The 21,333-nt window shown below is 37.2% G+C and overlaps 1 protein-coding gene across 1 annotated transcript in view; it reads right to left on the minus strand.

Moving 5' to 3' along the window:
* ptprn2 (protein tyrosine phosphatase receptor type N2) overlaps positions 1-21,333 on the minus strand; it is a 189,365-nt gene that overhangs the window by 28,904 nt on the left and 139,128 nt on the right. The window lies entirely within an intron of this gene.

Consider the following 21,333-nt stretch of genomic DNA (forward strand, 5'->3'; position numbering starts at 1 on the left):
CGTAATGTTAATACGATTATGCTTGCTGCGATTATGAGCTCAATCGCATTATTTAAATCGAAGTATTGCATTTACAAGAGGTAAAGTTTAATCGCAATATTGCCAAAATCTCATTATAATCGCATTAAGAGGGTGCATGTAAACGCACTCATTGATAATAATAAGAAATGTTTCTAGAGCAGCATATTAGAATGATTTCTGAAAGATCATGTGACACTAAAGTAATGTCTGCTGAAAATTCAGCTTTGCCATCACAGGAATATGTTACATATAAAATAAATTCAAACATAAAAGAGTTATTTTAAATAGTAATAATATTTAAATATAATTTTTTTTTCAAAAGCCTTTATTATAATACATTTTACATCAATGCACAAAAAAAAAAAAACATACAGTAACATACACACACAAAGGGGAAAAAAACATGATGCCAGTTACTCAATACAAATTGCAATTTGCATATTTAATAATGCAAAAGTTACATAGATTAACCCATATAAAATTCTGCCTTAAGAAGAATCTCAACAAATTCTTCTAAATACCTAAATTATTTCATATATAAATATTTAAAAATGTAAGATATATATACTATAGGATGTATTTAAGATATACATATATATATCACCCAACAGATCACAGTATAATGTCCAATTGGTGTTTTCATACGATAGTTTAAATTAGGCACCAAGAAATGTATATATTGCTTGTAATTTTTACTAGCTATACACTGATTTAGATACACCTCAAGCCGACACTTGGGAAGTGAAGGCCTGCTCCACTCTTGTCTTGGCAGGTCGAAGCATGCCACCACAGAGCAATTAGGGTCGGTCCTCACTGTACCAGCTTGTTGCTAATTAGCCTCCAAGTCTTGGGTTTGGTCAGGATGGGGGAATTGGCTCAGACCTCCAAGTTAATAAAATGGGAGAGGGGCTAAGCCAAGGGGGAGTACCTAAAAGGTCCGAGCCCCACTAACGTTCCACTGTAGAGGGGGTTGCCAGGCTTGTTAGCCCCTCGGGGGGAGGGCTGACAGCCGGGGCTAAGCTGCTGGGGGATTGGCGGCGTATTGTTTCCAAATGCCTTGTGAGGCTGAATAGACTGAGGCCTTTAGAATGGGGTTCAGAGTTTTTTAATCTGCCTCTATTCGCATTCAGTGCTATCATACCAACTGACTGATCACAGAATATAAGCCATGCGAGCAAAGCGAGATGCCATCCCACGATTGATTTTTCTGATCGGTATTTTAGAAACAATGACTATAATCTACTACACATTTGTTATTGCGGTAAAAACACATAACATTTAGGACTGCTACACCTTGTATAACAGAATGCAAATTTGTGAAGCACAAAATATTTAAATCAAGCTCTAATTACATATGCCACTCCATTTAATCACATACTGAAATCCCCATACACTGACTACACGTTGCTGAAAATATTAGCACCTAAATGTGAGGTTTAGTAGTTTCCAAAGGATTAGTTTCTACTTTTTGTGATTGTGGGCTTTTGTTGGTGCAGAAATGGTTTGCTTTCCACCCATCAAACGTTGCATGGAGAGTGTGTAGAGAGGAGGGCGCATTCAGCTGGAATAGAATCCCCCCTCTCTCCTTCCCTCCATCCCTCTATAGGCTTAGCGCTCTCAATCGAATTACATGAAAAGATCTCTAACATGAAAAGCTGGCTCTGAAAAGAAAATTGTGCTTGGCTAAATAATGTCCGCAATTAATTATAACTAAATAGAATACATGCATTAGGCATTTGAGCAAGGGACTGGAAAATAGACCAAAAAAGGAGAGAAGATATAAAAGAAAAATTGAAAAATGTTGTTCTGAGGTAGTCTATTCCCAAGTTAAACGCAGATTACAGTGTATATGAAATTAATGATACGACACTATGAAAACGAATCGTACAGCATACATATATATAATTAAAATAATATAAAGCACCTATCAAAGAAAGGTCGACAAAAATATTTTGTATTATGTGTATAAAATTATTGCTTGACAAAAATGTTTCTTATGATCTAAACATTATTTCGGTGCATGTACAACTGATATATGTAGTTGAAATTAAAAAAAAATCTTTACATCACTAAGGAATTATAAGTAAAATAATAAGAGAAAGAAATAACCAGTCTATGACATGCCTTCTCTTATTAAAAGGAAGACAGCAAAAATGTAGTAATGAAATGCAGACTCAACACGGTATGTTGTATTGTGGAATTACCTAAATCTTTACTCTCAAAACACGATTCAATTGAAATAACGTGTAAAATCTACTCACTTCCTGCAACACATTTAGTTTTATAGCAGAAAAGCGGCAAAAACACGTTTACGTAAAAGCAGAGAAGAAAACTTAAAAAAAGAAACAGTAAAAAAAGGAAAAAAGGGAGGGAGAGACAGAATCCTTTATGCTTTTATGGTTTTGTTCTTCTGTAGGGAATAAAATTGGACTTGCAAATTTCTGATTCACAGGAGTCTACTGAAAAAAGACAGACAAGTTCACATCAAGCTTTCTCACAAAAAAAAAGTACTAAGGTTCTCAAATCCTCATATGACGTAGAAATACAAAGAACTCTGTGTGTATAAATCCATAAGTATCTAGAATTCCACATAAATTTGTTTCAGTGAAGAAATGTTTTTCTTTTTTAAATATATAATTTAAAATAAAACAAAAGATGATAGGAGAAAAAATTCTAAGAAAATGAATAATATGATATACATAAAAAATACAAAAAATGAAAAGCAAGACAGCAAACAAGAAGAGGAAAACTATGTTACTGGGTGAGATGTGTTTCTGGATTAATGGGTGTGTTTGCAGGGTCATCAGATATTGCTTATCCTCAGCTTTCAGCTAATGAATCTCTTGACTGAAAGTTTACCACACTGACAAAAAAGCGATTAAACAACAGCAACAACAACATTTGTAGAACAGTGAATCAGCATCCATATAACACTTCAGTCCAGGACCACTGACCAAGCCAAGGTAAAACATAAACTTAACACCTAACAAAAAGATCAACGTACGGCCAGACAATTATCACTCATAGCAATTAACTTTAAGCAATCTGTATGTATGGAGTTTTGATTTTTAAGTTATTTTGCCCTCTCTTTTGTTGCTCTTTAAAGGACAGAAGATAAACAAAAAGATTAGTATATTTGGGCAAGGACAAAAGGGAGATGGATTTGGGATGCACCGGCTGATTTAAATCATTGAGGGAAGGGATGGGTGGAGGAGAGACTGTGACGGGTGAAAGGTTGAGACAAGGGCCGCCCATATACCCTTTCACTATTACACACAATAATTGCTCTACCTTAAAACCATCCACTCCAATCTCAGCTCTATAGATCTTAAAAATAGGAAGAAAATAAAAGAATAAATGCACTGAACTAAAAACCTATTAATTTAAAAAGAACTTCATGCTTCAACATCATGCTCGCAACATTGAACAAATGAAAATTAGTCTTACAGCCTTTAGAATCTGCACTCCTAGTTCTTATATATATATATATATATATATATTTTTTAATTGACTAATTAGAAAAATATTTCTGTTTTACTATATATAGAGAGATAGTCTAAATTGCATTCTCATATCCTTTTGGATAAATTCAACGTTAGTTTGTGCATCAGGGAAATATATGTAAACACATTATGACTTTAATTATATATTACGTTTCACTAACCATTTCACTAAAGTTAACTTTTCAATGTAAATTAGAGATTAGACATATCCAGTGTATAAAAATATTTACATTAAGCGTCAAACGTTAAAACTGAATATACGGAGTAAGCATACAATGAATCTCTGATCACTGCAATTTGTAAAGTCCTTGAAGTTTATTCAACATTATTGCCCCACAGGACGTATAACATCTTTTAAAAATGAAAAGAGTCAGAGATAAAGAAACTACTTAGCCCTTATAAATTAGCCTACCACCAAATAGTTTTTTTCTTTATTTATCCACCATCTACCTACCGATTTATATTTCTTATATTATTAGGTATTTATTTTTGGCTCCAAGTCATTTGCAACTCGCAAAGACCGAACCGCTTTCAGCGCGATCGATTTCCAACAAATTGAGCAGCTAAACACCGATTCCTCCCTTTATAAAGAAACAGAATGGTGTTTCTGTTTGCACTCTGTACCATTTGCTCAGCTCTTACTACCACTCTGCATTGACTCACGACCCATATCAATTACATAACGGTCTGCAAACCATCTCGGCCATCAAATCGCACACACTATATACACGGGCTTCTATCAGCAGAAGCGTTTTAAATGAAAAGCACGATGCAATGTGTCACGCTGTAGCACTGCCACGTATGTCTTGCAGGACATTGTCACTCATTATCAGTCCAGATGCATCCGGATGCGCAATAAGTTTTAGGTGACGCTTAATGGTGCTTTCATAGCCTCGTTACATTTATTTACCGACCATTATGCACGCGCATCAACAGACAAGTGTAAGTCCAATAGATAGTTACCTAGTTCCATTGTCGGACAGCGCGCGAAGGATGCTTTTCAAGATCCTATTCCGCAGATGTCCGACTGGCGACTGCAGCCTCCTTTCGCAATCCCGCTAGCTAAGAAAAGTTTTTAACCTCCCCGTTCGCGTCCACCTCAACAAAAGACCGTAGCTGCTCGAAGACTTTTTTTTTTAAACAGAAACGAAGGAAGAAAAAAACTGTTTGAAAGAAAAAGACTGAGGCAGCGCGGGAGAAAAAAGGCGAGCTAAATCGTCCGCCACATTTCCCAAAGACTTATAAGAAGCTGCAGTGGGTTGTCTTGTCCTTTGAATGATCATGTGCGACTGAAAAGCCGGGTTTTTTCACGGAGCCCCTCCTTATATTCAGCGAGACTCGAGTCGCTGTCTGTAGCACATGTCACATCCACTGGTTGCTATAGCGATGCCTCCACATGTTGCCCACAGCGCGCGGGGTACAGGGCTAGCTTGAATGGACGGAGAGCTTGTCACTCATTTGTTCAACTATTCGGGATTTCTGTGCCTGCTGAATTGCTTGCGCTTGGATTTTCCCTAAGCTTTCTCCCACGTCTTTAACCCGTTATATTGCAATCAAAACTAACTAATGTTGCAACGCCTACTGCCAACTACAGTCTGTACGAGCAAGACAGAGAAGGACGCTTCACTGCCTGTATATCGACCCGACGCTTTACGATTGACTTCAAAGAATATAAATACTATCTAAACATTGTCTGGCATATTACCTTATTTATTTAATTTAGTATAGCACACAGGACTAGTATTACACATACTTAGATAATATGTAGCATGCACACATTTATTATAATGTGTGTATTACCAGAGGAGGAGTTTGGTTTCTCTTAAGTAGGCAATTTGTTTCCTCCTTTACCTAAACATTAATAGAGATTATTTTCTTTCTTTTGTCGAATTTGGTTTGCTCAGATGAGGCATAATAACAAAAGTAAAGCATAAAATAATACTATGAAATAATAATAAATGATGCATAAAAGTAGGCTACAATTTAAAAAATTATTTTATGATAGACAAAATACACTGTAAAAATTGTAACCTGCAATTGTTAGGCCTATGTTAAAGAGCTATTTATACCTAATCTAACCTTTAAATTTAGTTTTGTTGGTGTAACCAAACCTAATATATTATGGTAGATTAACAATGTTAAATAAAATTTTTAGTAGATTAAAATCAATTAATTTAGATGTTACCACATTTTTCAAGATAATATATATATATATTTTTTCATTGCAGGGCAAGGAAACACTTTATAGTGAGAAATGAAGTAGTGACTAAATCAGAAAAAAAAGAAAAGAATTGATTTTGTTCTTTATAAAAATGACAATTTTGGGGGACTATTGTGAGGTTTGAGGAGGGCAACAGCTGCAGCGAGCAGAGAGGGATTACCAAGTCTAACGAAGAGAATAGAGAGAGGGAAAAGAGGGGAGGGGGAAGCTTGTTTGAGTGTTTGTGTGTGTGCGAGAGAAAGAGAAAGCAATGCAAGCACTCGGAGAGGGAGAGTGTGTAAGACCTATACAACATGTGCCCGTGAGGTGTAAGTGGTTGTGTTTGTGTGTGTGTGTCTGTGGGTTGGAGGAACTGGGGGTGGGGTCCCGTCAAATGCAGATGACGAGTCTGCGAAGGGGTCTTTCGGTTTATCTTTGGTTTCAGCTGCACTCCTCCCTCCGTTGTCCCCTGCTTACCCCTCTTTGTCCCACAGCGTGACAGCTGGAGTTGGCAGAAATGAGAGAGGAACAAATAAAGTGGCTCACCCGTTCCAGAATCTCGAGATCAGATAAACACACCTCAGCGTGAGCACCGGCCAGACATACTTCCACCTTTAACCTCACCTTGCTTTATTTTCCTTTCTTGCTACAAGAATCTGGGCGTGCTGTAGTGGATGACTTGTATACAATATGATCTTCGACATGGACAAACCGCACACAAGTCCAAAACCACAGAATGCCTATATAACCACAACCTACATATCTAACATTTATTCCATCATTATTATTTTTCCTGTATCCACTTTATTTTGTCTACATGTTTGTGTGATAAATTCCTGCAAGAATGGTACATCTGTGTCCTAATATGCATTGAATCATTATTTCACAGCTTCAACCGATGATGCATCAACCATTTGTGCAATTTTCTAGAGAACAAAATCTGGATGACTAAAAACCTCACTTCCATCACAACACACACACAACTGTTCAAGGAGTGATATGTGAAATTATAGACATTTAATGTCCCCAAAAAAGCAATATAATTTTTCACCAAGGACTTTTAACACTTAACTTCTAACAAAACCTAGAGCTGCAGTGCCACACAGCACTATATAGACTATAGAGAAAGCACTGCATGTCTTCAGGCTGTAAAGTGTCCTGTGGTGACTGACAAACAATAGTATCATCACTTGATGTACTCACTAAACTGTTCTGATCAATCTAAATCACAGACTGCAGAAGGAGAGAGTGATGTTAAACAAGCATCTGGATGGAGGGTGAAGTCAGGCTGCCTAAACTATGCCTCCAACCGTACCCACAGCACCATCTGTCAGTGTCTTTCCTCAGGTATAACCCTCAGTCTCAAATGTAGATGCTTGAACAGCATATAGTGAACGCAGGCTTCACATAGGTGGTTATTTCAGAGTTGGAAGGGTATTTGCAAAACTGCTTATTTAATCAGTTGTGGCAAATTGTCTGATGCAAAAAGATGTCACATGATTGTAGACTGATCCTTAATTTAGATATTCTGTTGATATTTGTTATATATTAATATCATTCTGCTCATCTTTTCTGTTAGAATGTGTCATTGTCCATGCTTCTCTCCTTGTTCTTTTCTTTGTTTAATGCATCTAACAATCAAACCCATTACATTTTCTAACCCATCTAATACTACAAGCTAAAATGTGACAGAACTATTTATTTCCCAACAGGGTAATTGATTTTTGATGTTGCTTGAAAGGATGTTACAGCTTAATATAGTGTTGGGTGCAAAAAATGAAAGTACATATTGTACGCTCCTGATATTTTATATCTATCCTTACCAAGGTTTGTGCACTTCATTCATACACAAAAGTAAGACAAAGACCAACATGCTGTTATTTAATGGAGTTGGCTAGTCCAAGCGGGTCTCGTGAGGAGTCGTACAAGATGGCAAAACCGTATTAAAAGTATACGGCACAAACCTAAACTTAACTATCAGTTTAATATGAAAAAACTATGAAAGTCATACCTTTCTCATGATCCAAGTCATATCATAAGATTTTGGCATGCTTTATGAAGTTGCCATTAAAGAGTGTTGGTTATGATGGTGTAAAGGTGTGGTCACATTAGCAACATTTTGTGTAACAGCAAATGTGCTGCTTAAGCTGTTTCTTAGACAAAGTGGTAAAATCAGATATTTTTACAGCAGTACCAGTCAATGCTATGTAAGTCAGATTTTTAAGGACTGTCAATTGTTTCATCACTGAAATCATGTTTTCAAACGTAAGTAAGACATGTGTATGTTGTGTAAAACAGCACAAACATCACCAATGTCTTGTTCTCCATATTCCACTAAGTTGTATTCTTAGTATCTGTCACCTCATGGTTTGATTTTCTTTTTTTTGCTTCCTTTTTAATGTTACTTTGTAGCTAACTCACCAGTATATGTTGTGTGTTGTTGGTTTTGATCATGCTATATACACACAACATGTGTACACAAAAAATGTAGCTACTTTGATCACTAGCTTTAAGGTAATTTTTGCTAGCTTCAGCAAAATTTTGTGGGCAAAAAGAGGGATTGTCCATTACCAATAGTTGAGCTGCTGAACCTCTTGCAAAATCTGTGTTCCCTCTCAAATAAAATTCATGACTGCATAGATTCCTATTGAACTGACTCAATTTCAACCACAAAAATTCACTCGAAAAACAGTAAATGTGACTGCACCTTAAGAAGAAAAAGTAGCCTAATCAAATAATTATTTGACTCAGCAATCCTAAATGAAAGACTGAGAAAACCAGCATTTGCTTAATAAATTTCCTGTCTGTCAGAGCATTTTTACACTTTGCATTTTTGGCTAGTTTTAGAACATGAATCCACTTCACCACTGATGAGCCAACATCAGGATGTTGTGTGACATTTTCAGGGCATTTTGGAGTGAATTAACTTTACATTTCCTTCATGGATGAAAGAGATTTGGTGGAGGGGAGAAGATGGGGAAAAAAACAACCCGTCTCTAATCCACGCTGAACACTGCCGCACTAATTGGCGAGTGCTAACATTTGGCTCACTATGTCTCATACATATATAAGGCTTAAAGGACTAATTTAGGGAGAGATATGTGTCGGCCATGTCGCTGCAGTCTTTGCCATAGATTAGCTTGTTAAAATAAGCTTCCTCATTGTCTGAATCTAGGCTAGAGCTAGACCCATGCCAGGCGGTTCAAAGCTATGAACAAGCAAGCGATCAAGGTAAATGCTACGCTTGTCATCTTGTGTATAAGGACCCAGCATGATCAAAACCCAACAACACACAACATACACAGCTGATTTAGCTACAAAATAACATTAAAAAGCAAACCAATAAAAAAAATCAAACCATGAGGCGACACAGTTACTAAGAATAAAACTTCATGGAATATGGAGAGTAGGTTGTTAAAGGAATATCGGTGCTGCTTGTGCTGTTTAACACAACATACATACAGTATGAGTCTTGCTAACGTTGAAACATTCAGCTACACAATTTCAGTGAAGAAACAATTGACGATCCTTAAAAATCGTAGACTGACGTGGTATTGCCTGGAACCACTGTGAAAACATCTACTCGACAAATTTTACTACTTTGTGCCAGTCATAAAAAACTCTCTAAGCTGCGCAATTACTGTTCCACACTGCTGCTGATCTGGTGAAAAATGCTGACTCACGTTTCAGTCCACGTTACTCGAAGCTGCTCGGGCCAGGGCCAACAATTAAAGTATTCCCTTAATGCCCATATCAATACTTCTGATAGGCTCCCTTTAAAGTTTAAAAGTAATGGATTTCATTAGGAACATTGTACTCTCAGGGCCTTCAGCCATAGTTATTATGTTGAACTTTATTAGCAGTTCTTGCTTTTTAAAGGACATGCTTGGAAGCCACTTTGAAATGAGATATGATGAAATGTAATGATGGAATTGCAGCACATTGGGCATTTAGGAAATTTCAAACATCAGATGGAAGGCTATGATGAATCTGCTCAAATGTACAAACATGCATAATCAATTTCGTGTTATTTGTTATGGCTTCTTTTGTGCCTTACTTTTCAGCTGTGCCTTAATCACACGGTTAATATAAATAATGTATTAGTGAGGTTATAAGGTTTAATGTCATCATTATAGTACAAAAAAGAAAACAACAAAACAATTATAATCTGTCCCTGTAAGAAGAATCTTACAGATTATGTATTTGGAGCATGGAAATCCCTTCAGTTTTAAACACCCCCGCTCTGAGTATAAGGTGCCACACTCTCTGATTGGTGCCCTACTTTTAACTGTGTTTAAAAGACAATCTGTAATTAATAAACACCACTTTAAACTTAAGCATTACTTTTGAGGTTAAAGAGAAAGCCCTGTTTTAAAAACCTTGCACAGAATCAGAGTAGCCTATTGCTGACGGTGTCTTATGCCTCCACTAAGAGTCTGTCAGATGCAGTAATTACAGACTGCTGCTCCACCACTGCCTCTCAAACCTCAAAAGACCAGTGACCCAAGTACTGCGATCTACCTGCTGAAGAATTTGGAGAGTTTTCACAAAACTTATTTCTTACTGCCATTATGTTGCCATAGATGAAATGTCTTCACTTTGTGGGTCAAGTCCTGCAGTTACGTTAAAAGCAATTGCTGAGAGTCTAAAAGTGTAAAAAGAAAGATTACCGTGATGTCATTGCTGATAAGTCAAGAGATGTGAGTGGTTAGCGGCTACGACCTATAATTCATCTATGCCCACAAGAAAATTATAGAATGAAAAAAATATATTGCCCTGAAGAAGCTACTTTGCTTGCACAGGTGTATACTATAGTCCTGACTCATTTCACGTATGTAGAAAGCTAGAAAGTATTATATAAATAACATGAAATGAAAAATGACATTGGAGTTTTATTTGCAAAACTGCAACACTGCCAAAAGTATGTGTAAAGCACATCCTGTAAATAAAAGGTTTGGCTATTCCAGTAATTCCAGTGAAAATAAATCTTAATGCACACATACAGTGTTGTGAAAAAGTGTTTGCGTCCATCTTCTGTTTTTGTGAATATATAATTATTTTCAGAAATTAAAACAAAATCTAACATGAAACAAAGTAAACACAAAATGTAGTTTTAAGTGATAATGTTATTTATTGATGCATAAAAGTCATCTAATACCAACTGGGCCTGTATTTCCCCAAATTTCACATACTTTTTTGCTGAAAAACAACACTCCAGCCAGTTATTCTACTTTGAAACGTGCATTCAGTGTCAGAATGTCTGTTTTTGCTGTGATCTGTGTGATTTCGCCCACTGCAAATTTACCCAACAGTATTTCAACAACTCAGTTTGCCAGTTGATGAAAAACAGCAGCCATAGAAATAGGCAAATGAACTGGGTCAGAGATCACACATTCTACCAGACCTAAAAGCTTTATGATATAGGCATATTAAAATGCAGATAAATCAACTCATCAGCTTACAGTGTAAGGCTTGTCACCTTACATTTTCAATTGCACTCATTCCTGTTGCGTGTCCTCAATCTGGCAACTGTCAAGTCTGAGGAGGAGGCGGGAGAATATTTTGAATTTGGACTGCAGTACCCATTTTAACCGCTAGCTATCAATATTACATACTGCACCTTTAAAAAGAACTTTTTCAACAGCATGATGTTTGTTTAAAAGTTCTAACATAGCAACACACTATTCCAAAGGTGAAAGAAATTCTAGAAGTGATGATGAAGAAGGTGAATGAAAGTTAAAGGCTCTTGGACTCCAAAAAAAAAAACAGTGAGAGTCATTATCTCCAAATGGAAAAAAAATCAGTACAGTAGCGATCCTTCCCAGAAGAAGTGACTGACCTTCCAAAATTCCTCCAAGAGCACAGACTCATCCAGTAAGCCACAAAAGGACAACATCAAAAGACTGAAGGCCTCAGTTACATCAATACTGTTGCACTGTTCATTACTCCACTATTTGAAAGACACTGGCCAAAATTGGCATCCATGAAAGACTAGGCAAGGCAAAAACCACTGCTAACGCAGACGAACATTAAGGCTGGTCTGAATTTTGCCAAAACACACCTTAACGACATCCTCAAACCCTTTGGGAAACTGTTTTGTTGACTGTTTAATCGAAAGTGGAACTGTTTGAAAGACAGAAGTCCCATTACATCTGACACAAACCAAAGACTAAATTCCACAAAAGAAGCGTGCTGGTGTGGGGAGGCATTGCTGCTTCGGGGCCTGGGAAACCTGCTGTAACTGAGGGAAACATGAATTCTACTCTCTACCAGGAAATCCAGTCTTCGGTTTGTAAATTGAAGCACAAGTGCAAATGGATTATGAAGACAGTGATTGAAAGCATAAGAGTAAGTCCACCTCTGAATGGCTTCAATTTAGCAAAATTAAAGTTTGAAGTGGCCTAGTCAAAGTCCTGACTTGAACCCTATTGAAAAACTGTGGCAGTACCTTACATGGGCAGTTCATTCTTGAAAACAATCCAATGTGGCTAAACTGTAGCCATTCTGCAAAGACGACTGGGTCAAAATTGCACCAAAGCCCTGTGAGTTACTGATCTCCAGTTATCGGAAGTGTTTGGTTGCAGTTATTGCTGTTAAATGTGGCACAACAAGTTTTTTTACTTGATTGATAGATTTTTTGCTTCAATCAATTAAAAAATAAAAACTATATATGTTTGATCAGGTTGCCTTTGTTTTATGTTGTATTTTGTTTAAAGATCTAAAACGATTTAGTATGAAATGCACATAAAAACAACAGCAAAAGACATCACTAGGCATTCAACTATACCAGCAAACTTTTCTAAGCATGTGTTCTACATCTTACGATCCCATTATTCCACTTCCACATAGAAATCACCAGCCAGTCTATTAGATATCTCAACGGTCAATCATCTGCTGAAGCAGAATCCTGAAATGACCTGCAAAGAGCTCTGCAAAGAACTTTCCATCTAAAAATGATATAGCAACAGCTATTCTGTAATAAACTAGGAACTTGTGTGGGAGCAGAGCTAGTATCTACAGGTGCAATACCACATATATTAAACAACCTTAAAAAGAGTTGGGTGATGTTTTTAAGACAGTCCCTGTTGATGTTTTCTAAGGTCATCCGAGGTCTATAAACTGAGGATTCTGAGACAGCTTCCACTGTTACACAATCACGGCAGACTTCATCACTCACCATCCATACATCAGTGTCAGATCTGCCACCTTGTTCCTGTATGCAGTCTCATTACTGCTGATTAGGACTCTCATTCACACATGACACCTTGCTTTTCCCCTGATCTGGTAATGGACATTTTTAAAAGAAGCCTGCAACTAAAGAAAGGCAGTGAGGGTTTGAAAACAGCGGAGAGTCATCCTTTGTACATACACCAGAAAACAGTCATAAACACATCTGGAAGGCAAACTGTTGATGAGGAGAACTTTTACATTCAAGGCATGTAGCAGATGCTCTTATCCAGAGCAACTTACAAAAAAGCTTTAGTATCGCATGGGACTGTTGTGATCAACAGATGGCATGCATGTAATTTGGAAAACTATCTGCTAGGAAGGAAGTGCTTTTGTACAAATACAAACAAGTACAGCAGAAGCAGCACAATAACCATGATAAACATGTCACTTTATTTTTTTGACTGTCCACAGCCCTACACTGTAGCTTTAATTTGTTTCCTTTTAAAAATGTTTGATGGACCATGTTGAGTTACACATGGCTTTTTTGTATAGTCATCCATATAGGAATCGCATGTGCTATTGAGGTCCTTTAATCTATTATGCATGTCTCTGTTAAATTATGGCTTTTGATTATGGCTATGACCTGATTTTCATTAGCATACAGCTAGGACACACTATTTTATGGATTATATTATCCACACACTCTTTCGTGAATCCTTAATGAATGCTTAAACACACTTTAATCAGAAGTTGTGGATCATTGCTCCGTTTCTGCTAACGGGTTTTGTCCAATATTATGTGTGAATGCCCCTCTAATGCTGCAGTGTTTAAAGTTCAGCATCATGCTCAAAACAACCTCCAGACACAATTTTTGTCTTGTTTTCTGATGATGCTTGTAAAACTAGCTAACACTAGCTTTACTGCAATACATTTTCTTCAGACTAAAACTACACGTAAAGGACAAAAGCATACACACTGCCTTATAATAAGGGAGCTAAAAGGAAATGAGGGCCTTATCTGTGATATTTTATATTACCCTGAAATATCATTGGCTTTGTCAGATGATAGCTTGAAGCCATTGCTCAAATGTGCATCCCCTGCAGTCAATATAGAATATGAAATGCACGAAAAATTATTTTATTTTTGGCAATTTCTGACAATCTGCTAGAATGGCTGTTCAACTACACAGTTACACATGTTTTAAAAGTGCCAATTCTTAATACACACTGTAAAAATGTTTTTTTTTTTTTTGAAGCTGTAAATACTTTCTAGCTTTCTGTTTTACAAGAATAAACTATTTCAGTTTTTCTAGTTAAAAATTTCACATTTAAGTCAATGTGTTACTCACTATTTCTTTGTCATTTTTGTGGAATTTATATTTTATATATATTTTTTTTAGTGAAAACTGTTTCCACACCATTTTACACAAGTCTGTCGATTTCATAAAAAAAGATATCCAGGTGCAGCTTAATAAGCTTTACATAATCCTTGAATTAGTATAAAAATGTCTAATAAAATATTAGACATCAGACAAAAAAACATTGTTTACTTTACTTTTATACCAGTTTTACAAATGAGGACGTCCCCAAAGGGAGGTCTTTGGAGATTTTGTCAGGTTTAGCTCACTTTTGGGTACAAATTTGTCCCCAAAACATAGTTAAGTCAGTACGTACACATTTTTATGACCCCCTCCTAAAAAATCCTCATTTATAATTTGTATAATTGTTCAAAACAACCTCCAGACACAATTTATGTTGTTTTCTGATGATGAAATCTCTCTAACAGCAGCATTTCTGCAATACACTTTCTTCAGACTAAAACTACATTTTAAAGGACGGACAAAAACATGCACACAACCTTATAATAAGAGAGCAAAAAGTAAACTTTGTTTACTTAATTTTTATACCATTTTTACAAATAAGAAAGTCCCCAAAGGGAAGTTTTAGGAGATTTTGTCAGGTTTAGCTCGCTTTTGGGTAAAATTTGTCCCAAACACACACACGCACGCACACACACATGCACACACAGACACACATGTAACTACATGTAATCTGAAGCTTTTTCAGGCCAGTACTAAATAAAGAACATGCAATTTTATGACCCCCTCCTAAACATTCCTCATTTATAATTTGTATAATTTGTAAATTGTGACATTTACAATAGGTCATATTCAATTGTTAAATGTGCTATTCTTGAAACATAAATTCAGAAAATGTCTCTTGACAAAACGTTTTAAAAAAGCCTATTATGCAGCATATACGCAGAGCTCTGTGCGCATTTTTAGACGGTCTATGCATCTGCAGAGTTTCAACCAATAATCCTACCACAGCCTCCACTAAAACCTCAAGTGCATTATTTAAGGCAGCAAACACTCATTATACACAGTTACAATTGACAGATACCTGCCACGAAAACAATACCGCAAAGGAGAGCTACAGAACACCAATCACAACCACACAGTTGACACACGCTCTGAATTCTCCCAAAATGTTTACTTCATTTGTCATTTCATTTGTCTCCCCCGCCCACTGCCTCTCTCAACCGCAGACTCACAAAGCACACGTTACTGACTGCGAGAGAGGTCAGTCATTAAGGAAAGAGGGTCCATGTGCCATTACACAGAAGAAAGACAAAAAAGAGAAGAAAAAAGCAACATAATGGACACATAAATTCTCATTAGCATCTTCATTACTACAGCCCAACCAGTGGGAGAAGACGTTTCCCTCGGCCTAGTCATTGCCATGACAACATGACTGAAACACAGCTTGATGACTTTCCTCTACACGCGTTGCCTGTCTATCTATCAACATGCAGCTGAGTTTCTTGGTAAGCAGGGCTGTTAGTTGGACACATGCATCACCTCCTCTATCTATTTTTCCTTCTCCCCTTGTGTCTGAAGTGTAAGAGATGGTCAAGAACGTGGAACAGGGCCAGGCCAGTTTGATCCATCGCCACACAATTCCTCCTGACAGGCCAACGCTGAGACCTGACGCGGTGCCAATCACTCTGATTTCATAGCTTAATTACTGCTAATCTAACACAGAGTCACAACTGCTAATGATACTATGGAGCCTGGGCTTCTCCCTCAGTTCATTCCAGAGGACCTCGACCAGAGCTAACGGTGTCTTAAGTTCACATGAAAGCTGTTCTCTCTTTGCCTCGAGGCAAAAGACTGAGCACAACCCAAGCTCTGGTGAATGTGTAATGAAGCCCATGCCCATGCCTGTATGTTGGCATGAATTGCTATGAGGAAGCGTCTGGCTGTATTTTTCCTCTGCTTAGTTCTACCACCAGACACAACATTAGAGGAGTCAGATAGTCAGCAGGTGTTGGTTATGGAGGTTTACAGCACATTAACCATAGCCAAAATTTGCTGCAAAATTCTTGAGTTTCGAAAAGATTCACAGGACATCAAGCAAAATATACGTATATAAGAGCACGCGCTGAGCAGACACCACAGACAATCAGTGACATATTCGATTAGCGCACATTATCACTTCATTACTTTTAATGATCAGCTCATGTTGAGGCTGTTTAAAAGCCCTGATTATTTTGCAGTGTTTCTACAATCTGCATTTGTATTAGCACCTCATTTAAGCTGAATAACCTTGATGAAAGACATACTGTGGAGAAAAACATAGCGTCAATCATATGCAAAAGCATGAATGGGACAGACATGCATTAAAATGGAACGGTTAAGATGACTATTTCCATATGTTTCAGAAAACCAGACATACGACAAAAATAAATGTGATACTGGCATACACTATATTTAACATGTCAATGTTAAAAAGGAATAGAATGTATAATAAAACCGCTGAACATGAAAATAAATGCACTAATTTGGTTTATAAAGAGTTGATGAATGATGGTATATATGCTGAGCACTATTCATGGCATATTCCCAACAATTTTCATAGTGACTCATTTGAAAAGTTCAGTTTAACTTGAAGAGAAAGAGGAGGATGGTCTTGGCACTATTTAGAATTAAGTTACTTCTAGGATAAGCCAATATAAGTTGCAAACAGCACACCAGTAGAGAGGTTCAAACAGAAAGAGTGAATAGCAAAACAGAAAGAGTCAAATCTAAGTAAAAAGTGAGACTGTTACAGAACATTCTGTTTCAAATAAATGCTGTTCTTTTGAACTTCACAAAAAAGCACAACTGTTTCTAACACTGATAATAAGAAACGCCACTTGAGCAGCAAATCAGCATACCAGAATGATTTCTGAAGGATCATGTGAATGGTGTAATGGCCGCTGAAAAATAAGCTTTGCCTTCATAGGAACAGATTCTACCTGATTATATTGTATTATTTTAAATATTTTTCACAGTATTACTGTTTGTATTTTTAATATGTGTTTCAAAAGCATTTGTAAAAAGTCTCACCAATCCCAAATGTTTGAACAGTAGAGTACCTTCAGCTCTAGTGCTATTAATGAGCACATCCACAAGGAATTTATGCCTGCATAACTCCAAAAAAATTTCAACACATATTTCCACAGAATTTAAATGCCCGTCATTCACAAAGTTATACACATTCCCTCTTTCCTTGTGTGTTTGTTCATTTAATGATTTATTTATTTTGGATGACTAATAATGCTTTCAGGAACTAATAAGTATCGCATTTACCCATGTACAAATATCCAATTAATAGAATTTCAAAGAGTTCTCCAACCAAAAAAAAAAAGGTGTTTTATATACAGACACTTTTTGGGACTACTGGCCTATTTAAATGAATTCAATGTTTGTTTTTACTTTTCTTTACACAGGTAATTTAAATAAAACCATGCACTGAAATGCTCAATCCATCCATCATCTAATGTATAACACTAACAGCAGTAATGAACTTGGATTTTAACACAGCGCAGCACTAATATGTTTAGTCTTAATCACATCTTTTATGTTTTAATGAATAATTTACTCAAATTTGTGTTGCATAACCCAAATCAAAGCACCTTCTTTTTGCTATAGCATATACAGTATAGCAATCTGTGAAAATCACCAACTGCTAACATATTCGCAACACTATGATACAGCTACACAGTTTGAGCTGAAGTCAGTGTATTTTTAATGTCCGTGGTATTACAGACTGTCTCTAAAAGTGTTCTGCTGATAGACTCACAAAGTGACGCCTGCCGTGAGAAACAGCAGTCGACCATTCACTGGGTTTCAGACCTGCTCTGCCTCTGACCCCAGCAGTGCTTTTCCATGTGACACGTCCCACAAAATGGCACTGAGAGGGAGACCCTGCCAGGCTGACATTTAAACCCCAGCGTTGTACCCAGCTGTGACCCGGCACCACCCTCCCTCAGTGCCTGAGGGTGCTTGCTCTGTCTCTGTTTCTTTCTCTCGCTCTCTTTTCTACATACATACAAATGAGACGACATGCTGAGAGGAAAGCTAGACTAGACTAACATATGGCAATAGTGCATCATTCAAATAACAGCTGACTGTTATAAACTGGTCATTTCTCTGTTTTGGATGGAACTGGTTTATGAGACACAAAATGACACATACCAAGACATTGGTCTCTTTGATATCTAGTGATGGATTCTAGTGAATCGATTCATGCTAAATGGTCCTCTTCTCTAACATTTAGATTTGATTCATTCTAAAACCCATTCACTGATTTGAGACCCTGTACTATGCTTTCTGACCAGTTTATGCAGAACCGGATTAACATAAGGGCTAGGCGGGACTGAAACCCCAGGGCCCGAGCAATGGGGGGATGTGATTGGTTGTGGAGGAAAGGAAAAGTAACACTAGACTGATTGGCCAATGGGAGCACCGAACTTTCCCAGTGGGCCCATCGCCGAAACCCCACCCACCCCACATATTATTCATCCTTGTCAAGCATCTACGGTATTTCTCTCAAAAATTATGAGCGGTAAAATGTCTTTGCATTGGCTTAAACTAAAGTTGCAGGTACCTTTGAACTGCCTTGGCTTTACTGTAGCTCTTTGGAAACAAAAGCCAAAAGCCATGTAATGAAACAACGCTACCTCATTAAACTGTGCAAGCACAACAGCTGGATCGGACCGGTGTCTCCTGCGCAGCGCTGACGAATTAGTGCAAGTGGTTTGATACATTTGAATTCGACACACGACACATACACCATTATATGAACATAGGAAAAGGTGACGCTCTCTGAAACCAAATTGAATGGCTTGAGATAAACTGTACCCAATGAGAAAATACAAGCATTTCAATCCACACAACACCACCTCTATGTTCCATACAGTTACTAAAGCTATAGAAATATTGTATTATGGTATTTGTCATTAATGCCACATTATTATTATTATAAGCTACTATAGCTTTTCATTAGGGCAACTACAAAAGAGGATTTAATAGTTCTAATAAAATAAAACAGTAAAATATTAATTCAATAATTAAAAGCCTGCAATATAAAGAAGATATAATATTGTTAAATGCATTTGCAGTAAATTCTAAAATATCTATTATTATTTGTTTAATGGCCCTAACCCAAGCAAAACATTTATGGCGAAACATGTGGGTCAGATGGGTTGCATTTTAGCCCAAAGAAAACCTGTTTGCTTTGACATCATATCTTGGTTGTAAATGAATTTATGCTTTTAATATGTTGTAGCTTGGAATATTTAGTATACATATTCCTTGTATCGCTGTGTGTTAGAGATTTGAGGGGGGAAAAAAACAATGTTCTGATACCAAGATAGGCTACAATGAAGGGGGACTTGGGTTTGCTACAGCCCAGGGACCCAATATGAAGGAATACTGAAGAGTGGAGTAATGGCTGTTGAAACTTCAGCTTTTCATCACAGGAATAAATTACATTTAAAAATAGATTAAAACAGTTATTTTAGACTGGTTTTTATTATTTATTTATTTTTAGATTTTTTCCTGTTTTTACTGTATTTTTGATACAATAAATGCCTCGGTAAACATAAGAGACTTCTCTGAGCAACATAAAAGAAAATCTTAACAAACCCAAAATTTTGAATGGTAGTGTACATCATAGTTACATTTTTCTGTTTATAAAAAAATATATGGCCCCTTATGTTACCTAAATGTACTTTAGTTTATGATTCTATCTTGACGTGCAACAAACTACTTACAAATTATGATTGTAGCTTGGTATAGTTTCAAAGTAGTCAATACTCCCCCAATACTGGTTTTGAATAAGACATGTTTAAATGTAAATGTTTAGCATGTTTCAAGAAAAAATGCCGTTATTCTGTTGGACACTTGAGGTTAAAATCAATAGAGAGACAATCTGTTACTGATATACAGTAACATGAGGTAATGATCTTAGTGTTTCAAGGAATAAAACGGTGCCACGAGAGCAGTATGTGGGTGTGATGTCTAATTTGAAGCATTTGTTGTCAGACAAGCTCTAATGGCATGAGAGCAGCAGCATTTACAGTACTTTTAATGCAACTTTAAAATAACACAATGTAAAAGCTGCAATTGTCATAAAACCACTGGCCTCTCATATGTCACTGTCATATGATGTAAAAAGAATGCAGGGTGAAGGTCAAAATAGCTGGTTTGAATCCCATCAGCTTAAGGCCGACCTAGCCATTACCTTTTAAAACGGAGAAGGAAAGGGAGGTGTAATGAGGGCTGGATGCAGGTGCCCACACGTTACTCACTATTCCCTTTCAAGACTCATAAATGAAATAAAAAACCGCCTCTCACATTGCTTTTGAGAGCTGCTTCAGGGGTTGAATGGTGGGGGGGAATGCCTGCACAGACCGCCATCAAACGCTCTTTCCCTGACCAAAAGGTCAGACCATGGTAAAAGGTTGCCAGAGTTGCGAGTCCGCCTCTCTTTCCTTGCTTTCATCCATCCTCTGGAGCCCTTGCTCCAGTGAAAGAGGAGGAGAGAGAATGAGGGAGAGGGGAGAGAGAGAGAGACACTCTGCAGTGGCTGCTCCAATATGACATTTCACACAGGGATCCACCACAGCAACCGCTGGCATTTAAGTTACTTTTCAAGCAGGCAGACCGGGTTCCTAACAGCATGGCTGTTGTTAGTGGCGGTTGATGTGCCCGCTGAAATCTCTATCATAGGCAGCTCAGATCTCGGCACATTAGGTTGACTCTAAAAATGCAGCATAAACAAAGTTATAACATCGAGGCTCAGACACACGTGCACACACACTTCATTTGACAGGTTCACACAGTCTGAACATTACACACCACATTAGCACTCCGGCACCTCGTTAACACACAGTCTTTTTGCACAGGAAGTTAGGATGCCCTCCATCTGTTGCGAGTGTAGGTGTTTATGATGTCAGTTAGTGTTGCAAATAATAGCAAAGCTGAGCTTTGAAGAACCAAGCGACGGGATCTTTGACCTCTTATTTACAACACTGATAAAAGACGAAGCATGGCTTTAGAAAATCTTTTTACTATGTTTTTTTTTGGTTTGATACCACAATAACCTCCCT

The sequence above is a fragment of the Onychostoma macrolepis genome, chromosome 07 (assembly GCF_012432095.1).
Source record: "Onychostoma macrolepis isolate SWU-2019 chromosome 07, ASM1243209v1, whole genome shotgun sequence".
Classification (NCBI taxonomy): domain Eukaryota; kingdom Metazoa; phylum Chordata; class Actinopteri; order Cypriniformes; family Cyprinidae; genus Onychostoma; species Onychostoma macrolepis.